We start from the raw sequence: 18,047 nt of genomic DNA on the forward strand, positions 1-18,047 counted from the left end.
TTTTAAATGCATCTTTTATCCATGGGTGTAAGTGTATAGTCTAACAAATCACACCTGATAGCTGCATAATGTTTCGTGAAAGTCTTCATTAACTGATAACATTAAGCTAATGGTAAAATAATGGTCTGTGCAGGACTAATGCTTTTGTTATAATAGAATAACCTAAGCACAGTATATTTTGGATCATTTCTTCATATTATTTAAATAGTTCCTAAAACTCTATTGATTCTGCCAGTCTATTTTATTCCCCTCTGATTGCTCAGAGGTCCAGCATGAAACTGGAGCAGGCTCATTGAAAGTCTCTGGGTTAGGATCAGAGGGGAGAGCAACAAGGGTGATGTTGGGGTGGGGGTCTTCTATAGACCACCAAACCAGGAGGATGAGGTAGATGAGCTTTTTTTCAGGCAGCTATTGGAAGTTTCCTGATCACAGGCTCCGATTCTCATGGGGTGCATCTACACGAGATGCCACATTTCTGTAGCAATGAGCTATGGCAATGTAGTTCATCACTATGGAGAGGCAGCACTGGCAGGTATGAACCGTGACACCAACACTACTGTGCAGTACAGTCAGAAATTACTTGTGCACCACCTGGACTGTGCAGTAACAGTGGTTACTGCACCGTCATTTAATACTTGCTTTAAGTACTCAGTGACTGGGCAGTAACAACTGTGCAGTCAGCTGCACATGTAGATGCGCCCACAAAATCACCCTTACATCTGCTGGGAGGGCAATACAGAAGTGCACAGGCAACCTGGGAAGTTTTTGGAGAGCAGTGAAGACAACTCCCTGGTGCAAGTGCTGGAGAGGCCCACTAAGGTCTGTGCTCTTCTTCACCCGCTGCTGACAAACAGGAAAGAATTGGTGGGAATGAAAAAGTGGATGGCAACTTGGGCAGCAGCAACCATGAGATGATTTAATTCAGGATCCTGAAGAAAAGAAGGAAGGAGAGCAGCAGAGTAAGGACCCTGGACTTCAGAAAAGCAAACTCTGACTCACTCAGGGAACTGTTGGACAGGATCCTCTGGAAATCTGAGTGGGAAAGGAGTCCAGCAGAGCTGGTTGTATTTGAAAAAAACCTTACTAAGGACACAGGAACCAACCATCCTGATGTGCAGAAAGACTAGCTAGTATGGCAGAAGACCAGAACTCTTCAGTGAGCTAAAACACAAAAAGGAAGCTTACAAGAAGTGGAAACTTGGAGAAACAACTAGCGAGAGGTATAAGAACATTGCTCAGGCATGTAGGGATGAAGTCAGGAAGACCAAAGCAAAACTGGAGTTGCAGCTAGCAAGGGATGTGAAGGGTAACAAGAAGGGATTCTATAAGTATGTTTCATAGTTGGTAGGGTCAGAAGGGACCTGAGCAGATCATCGAGTAGGACAGCCTGCCATGGCAAGAAAGAGTACTGGGGTCAAGGTGATTGTCTAGCCTCCTTTTGAAGACCCCCAGGGTAGGAGCAAGTACCTTCATCTTGTGAAGGCTGAACAGGTTCAGGTCCCGCAGTCCTTCATTGTAGGGTCTGCCCTGTTGTCCATGGATCATGCAGGCGGCCCTCCTCTGGTCCCTCTCCATGTTGTTCACATCCCTCCTGAAGTGGGACGCACAGAGCTGGACACAGTACTCCAGCTGTGGCCTGACCAGTGTCGCGTAGAGGGGGAGGATCACCTCCTTGGCCCTACTTGAGATGCACCTGTTGATGCACGACAAGATCCGGTTAGCCCTGCCAACCATGACCTCGCACTGTTGGCCCATGTTCATCTTGGAGTCAATAATGAGTAGATTCAGGCTGGACATCAGGAAGCACTACTTCACAGTCAGGGCAGCTAGGATCTGGAACCAACTTCCAAGGGAAGTGGTGCTGGCTCCTACCCTGGGGGTTTTTAAGAGGAGGCTTGATGCCTACCTGGCCGGAGTCATTTGAGCCCAGTTTTTCTCCTGCCCAGGCAGGGTGTCGGACTTGATGCTCTACAAGGTCCCTTCTGACCCGACTTCTATGATTCTATGATACTCTCAGTCAAGTTATGGCTGTTATTCCTAGTTACTCCTGGTAGTGCTTGGAGGAACAGGGTCTCTCCCATTCCCCACTGTTCCCCCTGCTAAGTTTATAGATGGCCACCAGATCCCCTCACAGCCTTCTCTTGTGGAGGCTGAACAGGTTCTGCTCCTGTAGCCTCTCCTCATAGGGTCTGCCCTGCTGCCTCCTGATCATGCGAGTGGCCCTCCTCTGGACCCTCTCCATGTTGTCCACATGCCTCTTGAAGTGCGGTGCCCAGAACTGGATGCAGTACTCCAACTGCAGCCTGACCAATGTCACATAGAGGGGGAGGATCACCTCCTCGGACCTGCTCGTGATGCATCTGTGGGTGCAGTTGGCCCTACTGACCACGTCCTCACATTGGTGGCCCATGTTAATAGAGGAATCAATAATGACTCCAAGATCTTTTTCTGCCTCTGTGCTGACGAGAAGGGAGTTCCCCAGCCTGTAGGTATATTGCTGGTTCTTCCTCCCCAGGTGCAGCACCTTGCACTTGTCAGTGCTGAAACCCATCCTATTTTCATCTGCTCACCCTTGTAATCTGTGAAGCTGTAGCCTGTCCTTCCCCTCTAACGTGCCCACTTCTCCCCACATCTTAGTGTCATCCATGAACTTGAACAAGGTGCTTTTCACCCCCTTGTCCAAGTTGCTGATGAAGATGTTGAACAGTGCAGGCCCAAGGACTGAGCCCTGGGGAACCCCACAGCACACTTCCCTCCAGGTTGAAAATGACCCATCCACCACCACTCTCTGGGTGTGGCCCTCCAGCCAATTTGTGACCCATCTGACTGTGTAAGCATCAACGCCACAATTGCCTAACTTGTTAATGAGAACGGGGTGAGAGATAGTGTCAAAGGCCTTCCTAAAGTCCAGAAAGACTATGTCCACCTCGACACCTGCATCCAAGGATTTTGTGACCTGGTCATAGAAGGCCACCAGATTGGTCTGACAGGATCTGCCTCATATGAACCCATGTTGATTGCCCCTAAGCATAATCTCCCCTGCTGGTCCCTCATAGATGTGCTCCTGGATAATTTTCTCAAAGAGCTTCCCCAGGACCAACATAATACTAATGGGCCTATAGTTTCCTGGGTCCTCCTTTCTCCCTTTTTTGAAAAAGGGGACCACACTGGCCCTTTTTCAATCCTCTGGCACTGCTCCAGAGCACCACGAGTGCTCGTAAAGCTGTGCCAGGGTCCTGCAATGTTCTCTGCCAATTCCATCAGCACGTGGAGATCATCTGGACCCACCAATTTGAAGACGTCCAGTCCCACCAGAAGTTCCCTGACCAGGTCCTCTCTGACTGTGGGCCCTGCTGTGCCCCTCCTGAGTTCGTCTGGGATTCGGGGGGGGGGAGAAGAGGGGATGTCTCAGTCCCTGTTCAGAAATATGGAGGCAAAGAATTTGTTAAAGAGGTCAGCTTTATCACCTGGTGCAACCACCAGATTGCCAAGGGTGTCCTGCAGGGGCCCCGTTACCCGGTACCTGGTAAAAACCTTCTTTTTACTCTCTATGTATTTAAAAAAAAGGACTTCTTATAGTCTTTGATCTGGGTTGCTACTTCCAGTTCTGTGTCCACCTTAGGCTTCCTAACAGCTCCCCTACAGTCTCGAGCAATGGAGGTGTAATCCTCCTTGGTGATGACCCCTCCCTTCCATCGGGTGTACACCTCCTTTTTAGCTTTCAGATGTTCCTGAATGACTTTGGTGAGCCATGGGAGCTTTTGAGCACTCTTGGTGAGCAGCTAACAGTTGCAAAAGGCAAGATTAGGGATTATTTAGAAAAGCTGGACTTGTACAGGTCCATGGGGCCAGACACCGGAGGGTGCAGTGGGAGTTGGTTGGTGTGATTTCAAAGGTAATGGCCAGTGATTCTGCAAACTCATGCTGATCAGGAGAGGTTCTGGACAATTGGAAAAGGGCAAATATAGTGCCCATCTATAAGAAAGGAAAGGAGGATCCGGGAAACTACAGTCCAGTCAGCCCTTCCTCAGTCCCTAGAGAAATCATGAAGCAGGTCCTCAAGAAATCCATTTCTAAGCACTTGAAAAAGGAGGCAGCGTTAGGAACAGTCCACATGGATTCTCCAAGGGTAAGTCATACCTGACCAACCTGATTGCTTTCTATGATGAGATGACTGGCTCTGTGGATGCAGGGACAGCAGCAGATGTGATATGCCTTGACTTTAGCTAGACTTTTCATACCATCTCCCACAACATTCTCACAAGCAAGCTAAGGAAGTACAGGTTAGATGAATGGACTGTAAGGTCCATAGAAAACTGGTTGGTTCATTGGCCTCAAAAGTTAGTAATCAATGACTCAATTTCTAGTTGGCAGCCAAGTGGAGTGCCTCAGGGTTTGGTCCTGAGGTCTGTCCTACTCAATATCTTCATCAATGACCTGGAAGATGGGATGAAGTGCACCCTCCGCATGTTTGCAGATGAGACCAAGCTGTGGGGAAGAGTAGATACATTAGAGGGTAGGGGAAGGATTTAGAGACACCTAAACAAATTGGAGGCTTGGAACAAAAGAAATCACATGAGGCTTAATGAGGACAAGTGCAAAGTCCTGCACTTAGGACAGAACAATCCCATGCACTGGTAAAGGCTGGGGGCTGACTGGTTGGGCAGCAGCTCTGCAGAAAAGGTCCTATACAGTTGCAGCGGACAGTAAGCTGAGTATGAACCAGCAGTGTTCCCTTGTTGTGAAGAAAGGTAACAGCATCCTGGGCTGCATTAATAGGACTGTTGTCAGCACACTGAGATAAATGATTCTTGCCCTCTATTCAGCACTGGTGCAGCCACATCTGGAGTACTGAGATTTCTTTTTGGGGCCCCCACTACAGAAAGGATGTGGAAAAATAGGAGAGAGTCCAACAGAGGGCAACAAAAATGGCTAGGGGGCTCAGGAATAGGACCTATGAGGAAAGGGTGAGGGAACTTTAATTTGAAAAAAAAGAGGACTGAGGGGAGATTTAATAGCAGCCTTCAGCTACCTGAAGGGTGGTTGCAAGGATGCCGGAGCTCAGTGATGGCAGATGACGGAACAAAGAGTCTCAAGTTGCAGCAAGGGATGTTTGGGAGATTAGGAGAAACCTTCTCGCTAGGAGGCTAGTAAAGCATAGGAACTGGTTACCCAGGGGGGCTGTGCAACCGTCCTTGGAGGTTTTTAACACCCGGTTAGGCAAAACCTTGGCAGGAATGCTGTGGCTGGGAATGGTGTTGCTTTGTCCAGGGTGGTGAACTAAATGACCTCCTGAGGCACCTGCCAACCCTAACTTTTCTCTGGTTCTATGAAACTCAGTTTCCCGTAGGCTCCGCAAATCTTTTTACAGCATCCTACATCCTTTTTAGAGCTTAGTCAAACCAAGGCCAAGACCTTTTTCTAACAGTGAACCTCATTTGTTAGACATGATTGTTAACTAATAACAAGCAGAGAACACTAAATGAGTAAACATTTTCCATTTTGAATACAGTGCACAAACAACACATTACTTCTATCGTCCTTTGCAAGAGGCACAAGGCACTATGCAATTAAGCACTAAAATAATCTGTAATTAAGAACAGTTGAAAGCAGCAGCAGCAAACTTATGCTTCCTAAATGTTGACACAGGCTAAGTGCTCTGTATGTTAATAGGAAATTCATTCTTTAATTCTACAAGGTTACTTATATTAAATTAAGTAACCAGATGATCCAGAAGCTAATGAATCCCTAAGAAGGCTGATGGAAGAAAGTCTATTAAGAAAGCAGGGCTGTGTCCAGACAAACCCTTAGAGGTAAGAATTTAAAACCAATTCACACTCTTTTCTTCACAAGCAAGGAAAGAGTATAGGATCACATTTAAGATTTACCCCATTTATGCAATGTGGGGCAAATCCTAAGGCTCTTTCTCAGTGTTCACTCCCTCCAAATTTCTAACACCAGTGCAAGGTCTCAATCAGACCAGAACAAAATTAATGGATTTACACCAGTGCATCTAAGAGAAGAATATTCCTGTTGACTTCAGTGAGAGTTTTATCTGTGTAAAGACTGAATGAAAACTAAGTATGGACCTCAGGATTTGGTCCTATGTATTTATTCTTCTTCTACAGCCTGAGTAACCCTCCTCCCTGAAGTAAACAGACTTCAATTCAATTAGCCTCAATAGTCTTTGTATGAGAGCCCAAATGTAATTATATACACTAACTCTTGGGAAAACGTGTGCTTACTGCAAGTCAGCTTTTTTTAAATTCTTAACCAGGTATAGCAGTGTTTAGGTTAGATTTCATGCTTTGGTAGAATCATATACAAATGTGCTCCCCCCACAAACCAAGTCAGATTTTCTATAAAATTATTCACTCTTTACAGCCATATTGGAAATGAAGCCCATTTTGTACAGATAAGGATGAAGAATATGAACTATTTTACCTTTTTTGTCTCAACCCCAGTTATAAATAATGAATCCTCCTATATGGGATCACTGAATATCACTGTATCCCATTTTGCCTGTATGATGGACGAAGCTATATTTTTACCCATGCATGCTCTCTTTCTCTACCAAATTCTCTCAATAAATTCAGTTTTTGCTTAAACAACAATCATCCACCCTCCTAATACTCTGTCTCTTCCCCCCCACCCCGAAGATTTCTTTCACCATTTCAGTAAGTCTTGATGGGATCTTTGGTGCACTTTTTCCCTGAGACTCCTTATTAATTCCTTAAGGCATTCTCTGATTCTCTTTCATCTGTCACCACACCTCTTTGATCTTGGGGACTCTTTCCTTTATCTCTTTTGAAGTTTATAAACCACATTTTTAGAATTAAAGCTGGAACTGTGAAGGACAGCATGGATTAAAGCTGTAAAGTGTTAGCTGAGACCACTCTGGAAAATAAAACATAGTAGCTAAACAAAACCAAATACAATGCAGAACAGGAGAACGGAAAAGAATCTAAGCAGAGGAGACGCACATTACTGAGCTCCCTCTGCTGTACACTACACAAAGCATGAGCGCCGGATGCCTAGATTTTTAACTGAATGTCTTTTCTTTAATGTTGCCTGCCTATTACAGAAATCCAAGCCCTAAATATCTCTCAGCAGAAACGTATTGTGAAAAGGAATGTTTTCAGGCAAATTATTAGGCACAGCAAGCTTTGTTTGATGAGGACATTTTAAGCTTAGCTGCATGTGTTTGAAATCTCCCCCAAAGAAATGCTTTGGTTGAGTTTAGAAAGGTAATTTCTTTAAGGCAAAATTGTGATTTTGAGTGGTGAAAAGTAGCTGGTTAGGAGGTAGCATGAATGGTGAAATATGGGGGATAAAAACCACAGGGTTTCAAATGGAGCCTATAGAAGGAATAGAAAGAAGAAGGTGAAAGACATTCAGAGACAACAGATAGGAGGGAAAGAAATGGGTAACAAGAGGGAAGGGCCATGAAAGGACACAGAAAGTGTAAGAGAACCCCGGTGAACAACAGCATTTTAGGAAAATGGGAACTGAAGAGAAAAGGAAGCAGCATAGGAAACACCATGAAAGATACGGGGGGTGTGATTTAATTAATACCACACTCACATGCTGCAACACACACAAAGAGTTGGTGCAGCCTTCCACCTTTCCATAAAGGAAAAAAAAAAAGTGATCATGACTTTCTGAAAGTAGTTTAGGGTCATAGGCATCAAGTTTCAAAATCAGGTACTCGAAGACTTTCGTGTTGCTAATGTTTTATATGGAAGGCACTCATATACTTCAGTGATGGGTAGCGGTAGAAAACGTGATAGATGGAGAGATGGACAGCTAGCTAGCAGAGAAGAATAAGGGGTTGGCAGAAGGGAGAGATTTATTTAAAAACAACCTGGCATCTGAAATGGGAATTTATTTTTGAGCAAGGTAGAGAGGTGGTTAAGGGCATGATGGGAAGAGGCAGGCAACGAAGAGATGTGGCAGCTGAGTGTGAGTTATTAAATACACCGCCTAGTCATTGGAGGACTGTCACGGAGTGAGGAAAGACCTGTCAGGAGAGAAAGAAATTAAATGCTGAAGAAAGGGCAAGAAAGGGAAGCTAGTGGCAGACCAAATATCAACTGGAGCAGAAGGTCACAGGTACATGTGGGGATAGGAATGAGATTGCAGGAGAGTAAAAGAAGAATATGGCAAAAGATGTATTTTGAATCCTGAACGGTAAAGCCAGGACCAACTGTAAAGTAAAATCACCCCCAACCCCCATCCTAATACTTCAGAATGCAAGAACCTCAGAGTAAGACCATTACCCAAGATTTTCCAAAGGGGTTGTGACTTTGGCTGTCCATACTTCTGGATGTACAATGTGAGACCTTAAACAGGGCCAATTTGGAGAGGACAAAGGGTGTCAGTGGCATAACTAGGCTGGGGTCACTCGGGCAGATGCCTTGGTTGCCAACTTGAGGAGAGGCAAGGGGAAAAAAACCAATTGCCATCTTACGTGAGCAACAATACTTGTAGCAGCAGTGATGACTGGAAGTCACCGCTCCCCCATGTGTGGCAGCTGTCCCAACCCAGCCATGTCATCATGCTGCTGAGTGCTGCTGAATACTCTCTGAAAATCATGTCCCTGTTAGGGTGTTTTGAGTTGGGTGCCCCCCAAATCTGAAATGCTTCATATTATGAATAACTTCTGAAATTCTGCAGTTGTGCATGGGGTTTTTTTTTCCAAAATCAGCCTGGTAATCTGTGGGTAGAGCTGAAAGAAACTGCAATAACAGCACAATGTTTGCAGAAATGCTGAGATTCCACCGCTCCCATTAGCTTCCCTTCAAGCTGTACTCCCCCCACAGGAAAAATCAAGCCCTAAAGCTTTCAGACTGAAAGGCTGAAAATGTGAATCAATGCAAAATTATCCTAAATGTTTAGCAGGAAGTCTGAAGTAAGACCTTAGAGGGAGACGAGAACTGTCTTTATCAATTGCATGCAAGCTTTGAAAAGTAACAGTAATGTTTTAATTAAGGGTAAATGTCAATATGAACAACTATTTTGTTGCTGACCATTTCAGCATAATCACGCATTTAGCATCAGGAGGGACTGAGAATCTTAACATAGGCTATACAGAGTCCATAGGGTCCGGGAATCCATCTCTCCTTTTGCTCTTTTGAGAACAATCAGCCTGGTGACTCATTTTCCACTTTCTTCTAGGTCCAGAAGGGCAGGAATGTATTTGCTAGATATCCCTGCAGAACTCAAAAGACACAGAGCCTGGGGGCTGCACCACCTCACATGTACTCGCTCTGATAGATGTGCCTTTCACTCTGCAGGTTTTTTTGTCCATTTCCAAACAGGCTTCATTTTTATACAGGCTGAAAATCTATATTTCTAGTTGCTCACAGAGAAGTTAGTTACCTCTGAGATTCTGTAATAAATTGCCTTAGTTAATAACTTCTCTCACAAGAATCATAGCCCTAGTTTTAATGGAGTTATAAATGCGTGACTATGTTCTCTGTTTACCTCACTGTAAGTCAGAGTGATTTATACAGATTTAATAATTGATAAGACTCTTTGGATTGTGATAAACAAGAAATTTTTTTTACCATTTTTATGCCTGGCAGAATTAAAGTACCAAACTTTTTAAGTGGTACTTCAGAATAATGTATGTTTCTGAGTCTGCACAGAAGGCAAAACAATAATTTAGCAGCATTAAAGACAATGACAAGCTTGACAATGTAGCAAGGTAGGAGTCTGAAAAATACTTTGAGAAACAAGAAAATAAGAGTCTAATAAACACTGCATTACATTTTAATATATGATGAATATTCTAAAATAAGATGTTATAGCAAAATCAATATTGATTGTATAAGTGTTTAATATGGAGGAATAAAACTCTTTAAGAAGCTAGAAATGTCTTGCTAGTATTCACAAAGCAGTAATAAATTGCTAGTGTTCATTCACTCAGAAAATTACAGACAGATTTTTTATGGATTTTGAAGTCCCCAAAATGTCATGTGTGTTTTATTTTGTATTTACAACTACATAAATTGAGTGCTGGCAAAAGACACGAGAAGGAAAGCTTTGACAGTTCAAATCTTTTGACTAAAGAACAGGCTGTGTACATAGCAAACCAGAATGATGCTCCAGAGCATTGTTCTGATGGGTCTCAGTTCATCCAGACCTACTACCTACAAGCGAGCCAGTAGCTTTCATGACACACTGAAGTCTTGATTTCTTTGAGTCGACAGCATGGTACTAGGGCATGTGTGGGTTCCTGTGTGCATATATGTAGGTAAGAAAGGGAGAAGGAAGTAAAAAACAAACCCAAAGCTGAGGAATTTTGGTAGACTTTGGCAGACATCATATTTGTCCCAGGACAAACCATTTTGTGCTGGAACAAAATGCACCCATTCATATGTCCATGTCTGTTGTCCCAGAACAAATACTAAAAAAAGTTCATGGGATAAGAAGTACTAACAGTTTACCCCAGGACATTGCAAAGTGCATCTAAACAGTTATCCTGGGATTGCATGATTGAATCAATGGCAAAAGCAGTCGTGCATTCAGTCACTCACTAAACTTTGGTCAGAAGTGTGATGCGTATACACACTGATGCCAGGATATTTCCATTCTGGGACAAATTTAGGAAAAACTTGTCCAGGGACAAATTCAAAAAGTCTGTCCTTAGGTTTTTTTCTGTCCCCAGCTCCAATCAACTGAAACGGATCAGGAATACAGCATTACAGGGATCATCACCGGCTGACTCAAAATGCTGTAAGTTACTATTATATGGTGTTAGGAATCTCTGGCTATGTCTACAATACATGATTTCAGGGCACAAATGCACCTGAGCTGCCTATAATCTATCTTGCTTTGGTACCAAAGTAGTGCAGCCATGGTAGTGCAGATTTCAGTTACTGAGTGTGCACCCAGGATCCCAAGTGGATTTGTACCACCCATGGTGCAGCCATGATGCCACAGTTTCATTGCTCATGTTGCCCAAACTAGCTAGAATAAAGCTACTTTGGACTGGACTCCAACTAACACAGTGTTTTTAATACAAGCACATGATAAATTTTGATAAAATTATGTGTGTTACCTCAATTAATTACCTGTGATTCCCCTTGAAGTCCATCTCTACCCCTGGGCTAGAGACAGACATTATACATAAACCCATTTAAGTTATCAGAAACTGGTTTAAACCTGTAACAGAACTGATGTTCAGAGCACATAAACCAGCTTCAAAATGGCTGAAAATGGTTTAAGATAAACCTGGTTGAATGTAGCATCTGATTTAACTGATTTTGGTCAAACTGGTTTATGAAAATTCTGGCCCACCTTTCTCATTCAGGTTAAATCACAGTCCTTCAGCATCCCAGTATGCTTTTCAGCCCTGGGCTGGGCTGGGCTGTGTGGTCTGCTCCAGAGAGTAGGGCTGGCCCTGCACCTCTGCTCCCCAGCTGGAGCAGTGAGGGCTGGCTGATGGGTGGAGGGGGGGGGGCAAGCTCAGCTGGGGATGCAGCCCAGTCTGCAGGGGGAATTCCCCCCACCCCCAGGAAAACCCCAGTGAGGTCTGGGGCCAGGGAAGGGAGTTAAACACCCTTCCCCCTCTCAAACTTACTGCCCACTGGCTGCAACTCTGGACTACAAATCCCAGGGACACCTGGAATCAGGAAGAGAAGTGATGAGCAACCTTGCAGAGTCCTGCTGCTATAATTCTGGACAACAAATCCCAGAAACCTCAGCAGCAGTAGGAAGAGGAAGTAAACATTGCCAGGTTTATGCAATGTCAGTCTCAGACCCCTTCCTGATTTAAGCTAAACCAGAGTGCCCCAGCATCCCAGATGCTTTGCAGCCCTGGGCTGGATTGTCTGCTCCAGAGAGCAGGACTGACCCCACCCCTCTGCTCCCTTGCCAGAGCACCAGCAGAGACTGCAGGCATAGTAGGGTCTGCCTAGCTTTCCCCCACCCCTCTCCTCCCTCACCATAAATTGGTCAAGCAGGGATTCCCCCCACTCTCTCCCTCCCATCTCCCACAGCATGGACCCCAGCTCCATGGCTGCTAGGCATGTGGTATGCTAGCTAATGCTGAGAGGTGTCTGTGTAAGGCAGACAGGACAGTGTCCGCTTATGGCTTTTTGGAGCTAATCAACAGGTCAGCTGGTAATGTCCCTCTGTTCCTTCCTTGGAAAAATCTGTTTAAGAAGAGCTTGACAGAATGAGAGAGGCTTTTGTTTTGTTGATGGGCTGATAAATGCTGTGTTATCAGTCCCCTGCTGGCTCCCTTGCCTGTCAGGTTTGCAGACAGTATGAAGAAGCAGGGAGAGAGCCTGAAAAAGCTTAGTAACGTCAGAACACGCATGCACTGCACACAAGTAGTCCTCTCTCCCCCTCCCCCCTTTGCCTCAGAGTGCTAGCCAGGGGCTGGGGGCTGGCAACACTCTACACAATAGCCAGCAGACATTGAAGGAAATCAAAAAACAGAATGAAGGTAAACAAAAAGAGGAGATAATAAATTTTACATGTTAAGCTACATTTTCATTACTAAATTAATTGATTCAATTATAAAACAAATAAAGGAAGTTATAGTCACCACATGTTGTGATAAACTCAAAACATAAACTGTGTTTGCAAACTTCTAGATTAAATGATCACTGATTGCTGTCATGTAACAATCTATTGTTTCAAATCCATCTGCCCACTTTCAAATGGTGCCATTTTTTACTGACTTGAGTGCCTGGCTCACTGAATATATAGTGCTTCAAAATATAAAAATCAGGCTCTCCAGTGGTCTGATGTCAGCTTGTCTTTTGAACAGAGACTGATGGTAAAATAAGGCCTAAATTCAACAAGTATTAAAGCGTATGCATTTTGTCCCCATCACTCTAAAACTCTGGACATTCTTCAATTTTTACTCTGATATTGTCAATTAGGCCCCAATCCTACAAATGGTGGAGTGTATACAGGATTTTGTCTCCAGATTAATTTGTTGAGTTGTGACCTAAACTGTAAATGAACAACAAATAATGTATAAGGACAAGATAAATCAACAGTAATTCCAATGGAGTAATTCCAGTGGAAAGCTGATATAAATGTACGTAAAGACATTCAACTGATATATGAATTCACAAAGGTGCTGGGACAGGAAAAATGAGGATTGAAAAGGTAGAATCCTTATTTTTAGTGTTTAAGGCTATTTAGCAAATTCTGTGGTTGTTTCAAAGTATTTTTTTCACTTTATTTATTTGTATTTTTACTTAAAATGTAAATCCCGGTAAGATCTTGTGCTCATCTCACTCGCACCTGATTTATACTAGGATGGGGCAGTAGACACTACATTGTGCTCATTGTACATTGTGAGGTGCTCAGCTGGTATGGTGAAAGGGGACTATGGAAGAAACTGGCATTTAGAGTCATCATGTTTAATGCCCAGATTATATTTTGTTTCTACAAAGCAATTAAGTGGATGCTGACCTTTACACACGTGCTAAATCCTACTGAAGCCAAGTTAGGTTAATGATATGGTTAAGTACTTTGTGGAACTGGAGCCACAAGTGCAAAAGCTGTTTGTAACAGATTTGGGAGTGCAAACATAATTAATACTGAACTGATACACCAGATATAGTAGAAAATATAGCAAAAGAGGGTTTACCGAGTTTTATAGATGAAACATATAATAAATCAATTTGAGTCTAGTATAACTCAATCAGAAGCATGTCTCCAGCTCAGGCTTTTGTAATATACTGCCTTAAAAGAGGCAACATCAGCATCTCTCCCCTCCCCCCCCACCCCTCCCCGCTGCATGCGCTAGTGCACATGCACACACAGGAGATATCAGAGTTAGAGGAGATCTTTTAGGATATTTGCACTCATAAAGCAAAGACAGTCCATATGAACAATGTTATATATGTTGATTAAATGTCATCTCTCATAGTTTAAAAGCACTGAAGCCAGGAAATTCACAAGTTATGTCTAAAACACTGTCCTTGGGCAATATAAATTACATGGTTATCTATCAGGAAGAAAGAAAAGAATTCACCCCAGGCCAGTGGGGTGAATTAATGATAGTGTTTGAACTTTCACTGTGCTTCTAATTTCCTGGAATTTGCCGAATAGCATCTATTATATTAAAATAGGCATTGCAATGTCTGACTATCGCTTCTGCTCCATTATTCTCCAGGGATCATTGCTTCCTCTTTCATGGTGACTCACTGAGTCTGCTGGAACGCTGGTCCTGCTGACGACTTCATAGGCCTTCTTCAACTTGTTGTTCAGTGCTGTTCAGGGTTTAAATGGTTTTAATGGAACACGATCCCATTACCCTCTGCATTACATTTAAAAATGGATTGGCCAAATATCTGTCTGGAAAAGAAATAACATGAAATGAATAATCCCAGGCTAGCAGGGAGCCAGGTGAGATTCCCAAGTAGGTTGTAATCCTCTGTGATGCTAACCTCTGCAATGTGTTTCAGCATCAAGCAGCTGTAATCCTCCCATTTAGGTGCAACACTGATTTGTACACTCTCAGCTTTTGCCAGCTCCACCTTGGGTATCAGCTGTGTGAAGTTTAAACGCACTTCAAATTACTTTAGTTATTGCATTTGCAATAACTTATTGCATTTGGAAGATTTTTGTGTACAATGCCCTTTGATTATGGCAGGTGGAATTAATCTATTGTCTAATTATTATATTTATTTCCTCCCGATTGCACAATAAAATATGCTTGTCAAATGAAACCATACCAGACTGAATGCCCTCCTAAGAACTTCTCTCTTTAAGCCAAATCCAACTTTTAAAGAGGATTTTAAAAATAGCCCCCAATTGCTGCTCATCAAAAGAGGTCCATTTTCTCTGCATTATGTTTTTCCACATAATGACGGGCTTTCATTCCAAAATATGGGGTTAGTTTTAATTCTGAGGTAGCAGTACTCAGTATTACAACCTATGTGAACATTTGTTTGCTTTCCATCATATAGACCCATTTTGAGCCCCGAAGTGAGCATAATACAGCAACACACACCCACATAACTACTCCCAACAATAACGGCCAAGACTAACATAAGACTAATTTCACTCTGCTTGTTTGAATAGCCATCTTGTCACCATTGCCTAAAGACCCCTAATTCTGCTATCCTCTGTAACAATTAATCACTTGGTTTTCAGTGGCTTCCCCATAATACCTTACCTATTTATAAAACAAGTAAAAAAATCCTATGGTAAGGAGGTTTGGGGTCTTTCTTTAAGTATTTTTATTGGAAAAAAAGAACCTCCAGTATAGATATTTTAAGTTTTTCTTTCAATCTGATTGGACTTAGATTCTTGCTTGATGCCCTCGCACTGAAAACGGTCAACCTTGTGCTTCAGGAAACAAACACTTCAGTGGTAGCCTTAAAAGATTTCGTAAATACACTTCTCTTTGGTCTTTCCAACTCAGACTTCATGCAGTAAATTTTGACCTTATCAACAAAGGCTACCAGACAAATTACTGTAAGGTGCTTTGTCCATAAAAGGGTAAAGGTCAACGTTTGAACTGTAATACTATTGTTAGGTGCATACATGTACATTCCTTCTGGCCAGTCAACCTTAATCCATTGATTTCTGAATATTCAACAGGGAGAATATATATATATATATATACACACACTGAGATCTCAGAGGCATTGTTGACACTAAGATGAACATGAGTCACCAATGTGACAAAGTGATCGGTAAAGTTAACTGCACTTTATCATGCATTAGCAGGTGCATAACAAACAGATACTTCCCCTCTATGTGGCACTGGTGAGGCCACAGTTGGAGTACTGTGTTCAGTTTTGGGCACCACACTTCAAGAGGGATGTGGACAACTTTGGGAGGGTTCAAAGGAGGGCCACTCATATGGTTAGGGGCCTGCAGGCAAGTCCCTGTGAAGAGAGACTGAGGGCCTGGGACCTCTTCAGCCACCGCAAGAGAAGGCTGAGAGGTGATCTTGTGGCTGCCTACAAATTCATCGGGGGGGCAGTATGGAATAGGAGATACTCTGTTTACCAGGTCACCCCTTACAATGGCCAGATACAATGGCCACAAGCTGATGGAGAGCAGATTTAGATATTAGGAAGAACTTCTTTATGGTAAGGGTTGTCAGAATCTGAAATGGGCTTCCAAGGGAGGTAGCGCTCTCCCCTACCTTGGGAGTCTATAAGAGGAGGTTGGATAGGCATCTGTCTGGGGTTGTCTGACCCCAGCACTCCCCTGCCCAGGGCAGAGGGTCAGACTCAATGATCTGCTGAGGTCCCTTCCAACCCAAACATCTATGAATCATCTATGAGATTAAGACCCCAATTTTCAAGAAGAATCTGCTTCCCCTTCTTTATGGACAAATATTTGAGTGTTAATTCACTCAGATTGCCACCCAACACAAATCATGTTCAACAAATATTAGGCTGTCATCTTCATCTGGCTGCCAATTGGAATCTGTTGTTTTATTTGAGAAAAATAAAATGCTTCACAGATGATGTAGGAAGGAAACAATTAACTGGCAATCCTCTATGACTGCTCTTGACAGCCACATACATTTCATTATTGTTTGTCATCTCCTGTCTCCAGTGCATAAACAGACCAAAGTGTTACCCTGAAGTATATCTATGTCAACATTGGGTGTTATATTGACAGGTTTGAATTAGCAGTTGACATGGATTACCATAATACTTGACACCTTCCCTTCTAATCAGTGAAAATGAAAATTTAATTGAAGAAAGATGCAATTTTGGAATTAAAAACCTAGCCTTTTTAAACAAGTAGTGAATCCAGTGAGGATTTAAAATGACAGAGGGCACATCTACATGGGAAGCTACATTGCTGTAGTGATAAGCTATGGTGACATTGCATCAGCAGGTACGAACTGTGATGCCGGTGCTGCTGCAGAGTAGCAACAAGCTACTGTGCAGTAGCTCATTGCTGCTGCTGCTGCTGCTGCTCAGTAGGGTCAGAAACAACCCGTGCACCACCCAGACTGCACAGTAACTGCTAATGCAAGTATTAAATGACTGCACAGCGACAACTGCACAGTCGGATGCACATGTAGATGCTTCCAGAATGATAGATTATAAATGTTGGCTTAGAAATGGTATTTTAAAGGTCTGTTTTTTAGAAATTGACTTATGGGGGGGGGTGCGTGTACGTGTGCGCACGTGCACATTAGGATGGTTCAAGATGGTAAGCATGGATTTCTAAGATCTTGGGTCTTGCACAGTTTCACCCAACCTTGGAGGCAGACAGGCTGTCTAACACAACAAGGCCAATGGATGGACACAGCCTGAGAATTGAGGGGGCATACATCATACTGTCTAACACAACAAGGTCAACAAGAACAAAGTCTGGGAACCAAGGAAGTATGTACTATACTGCCCATAACATGCAATAAGTGGCATCAGCTACAAGGCCTCAGAGCAGGGGGGCCTAAGTCTTGATTTTGGGGGAACAGACAAAATTAGGAGAAGGCCCGGAAGGCTACGTGGACCTGCAACCACAAAGAGACAACCACCCAGAGATAGCCGTGAAGGAAGAGTTATCAGGAGTAATCAAGAGGAAAGAAGAATACAAAAGCAGAGACTTGAGAGTAACAAAGGGTCCCTCCTTCTCTTCCTTTCTGTCCCTCCCTGTCCCACCTGGGTTCCTCCTCCTCCTCCTCCTCCCTGAGAGGAGTCCCTATCCCCATCCCCGTCCTCCAGGAAGGTTCCCCAAGGCCACCATTGAACGAGGGGAAACCAGCAGCCTCTCTCATGCACCCCACTAGAGAAGGGCTGTGGGCCTTGGCATCCCACCTCCAGACTGCTGATACCTAAGAGAGAGCGCCTCAGAGTGAAGTCTGCATCCTGGCCAGATATACTTTGACTCTGAGGACAGCCCTAGCATTTGGTGGATATTAGAGATACATGAAGCAGGCCCTATTCAATTTGGATTCAGATTCAGCCCAAATCAGAGACAGTGATTTGATTTATTGATTTGGATTTGATATCAATTTATTCAATTCAGCCAAATCCAAATCTGAAGATTCAATTAGCCCATTAGCCTGACTTCTATCCTGGGGAAGATCTTAGAAA

General features: G+C 43.4%; 1 long non-coding RNA gene across 1 annotated transcript in view; it reads right to left on the reverse strand.

Moving 5' to 3' along the window:
• Window positions 1-9,704: 9,704 nt before the first annotated feature.
• The window catches only part of LOC109323912, a 21,823-nt gene continuing 13,480 nt past the window's right edge, over window positions 9,705-18,047 (reverse strand). Inside the window, exon 3 of the long non-coding RNA XR_002104778.1 lies at window positions 9,705-9,717. This is a non-coding gene — a long non-coding RNA (uncharacterized LOC109323912). The remainder of the gene's footprint in view (window positions 9,718-18,047) is intronic.

Source organism: Crocodylus porosus, unplaced genomic scaffold, assembly GCF_001723895.1.
Source record: "Crocodylus porosus isolate Cpor-Errol unplaced genomic scaffold, CroPor_comp1, whole genome shotgun sequence".
NCBI lineage: Eukaryota > Metazoa > Chordata > Crocodylia > Crocodylidae > Crocodylus > Crocodylus porosus.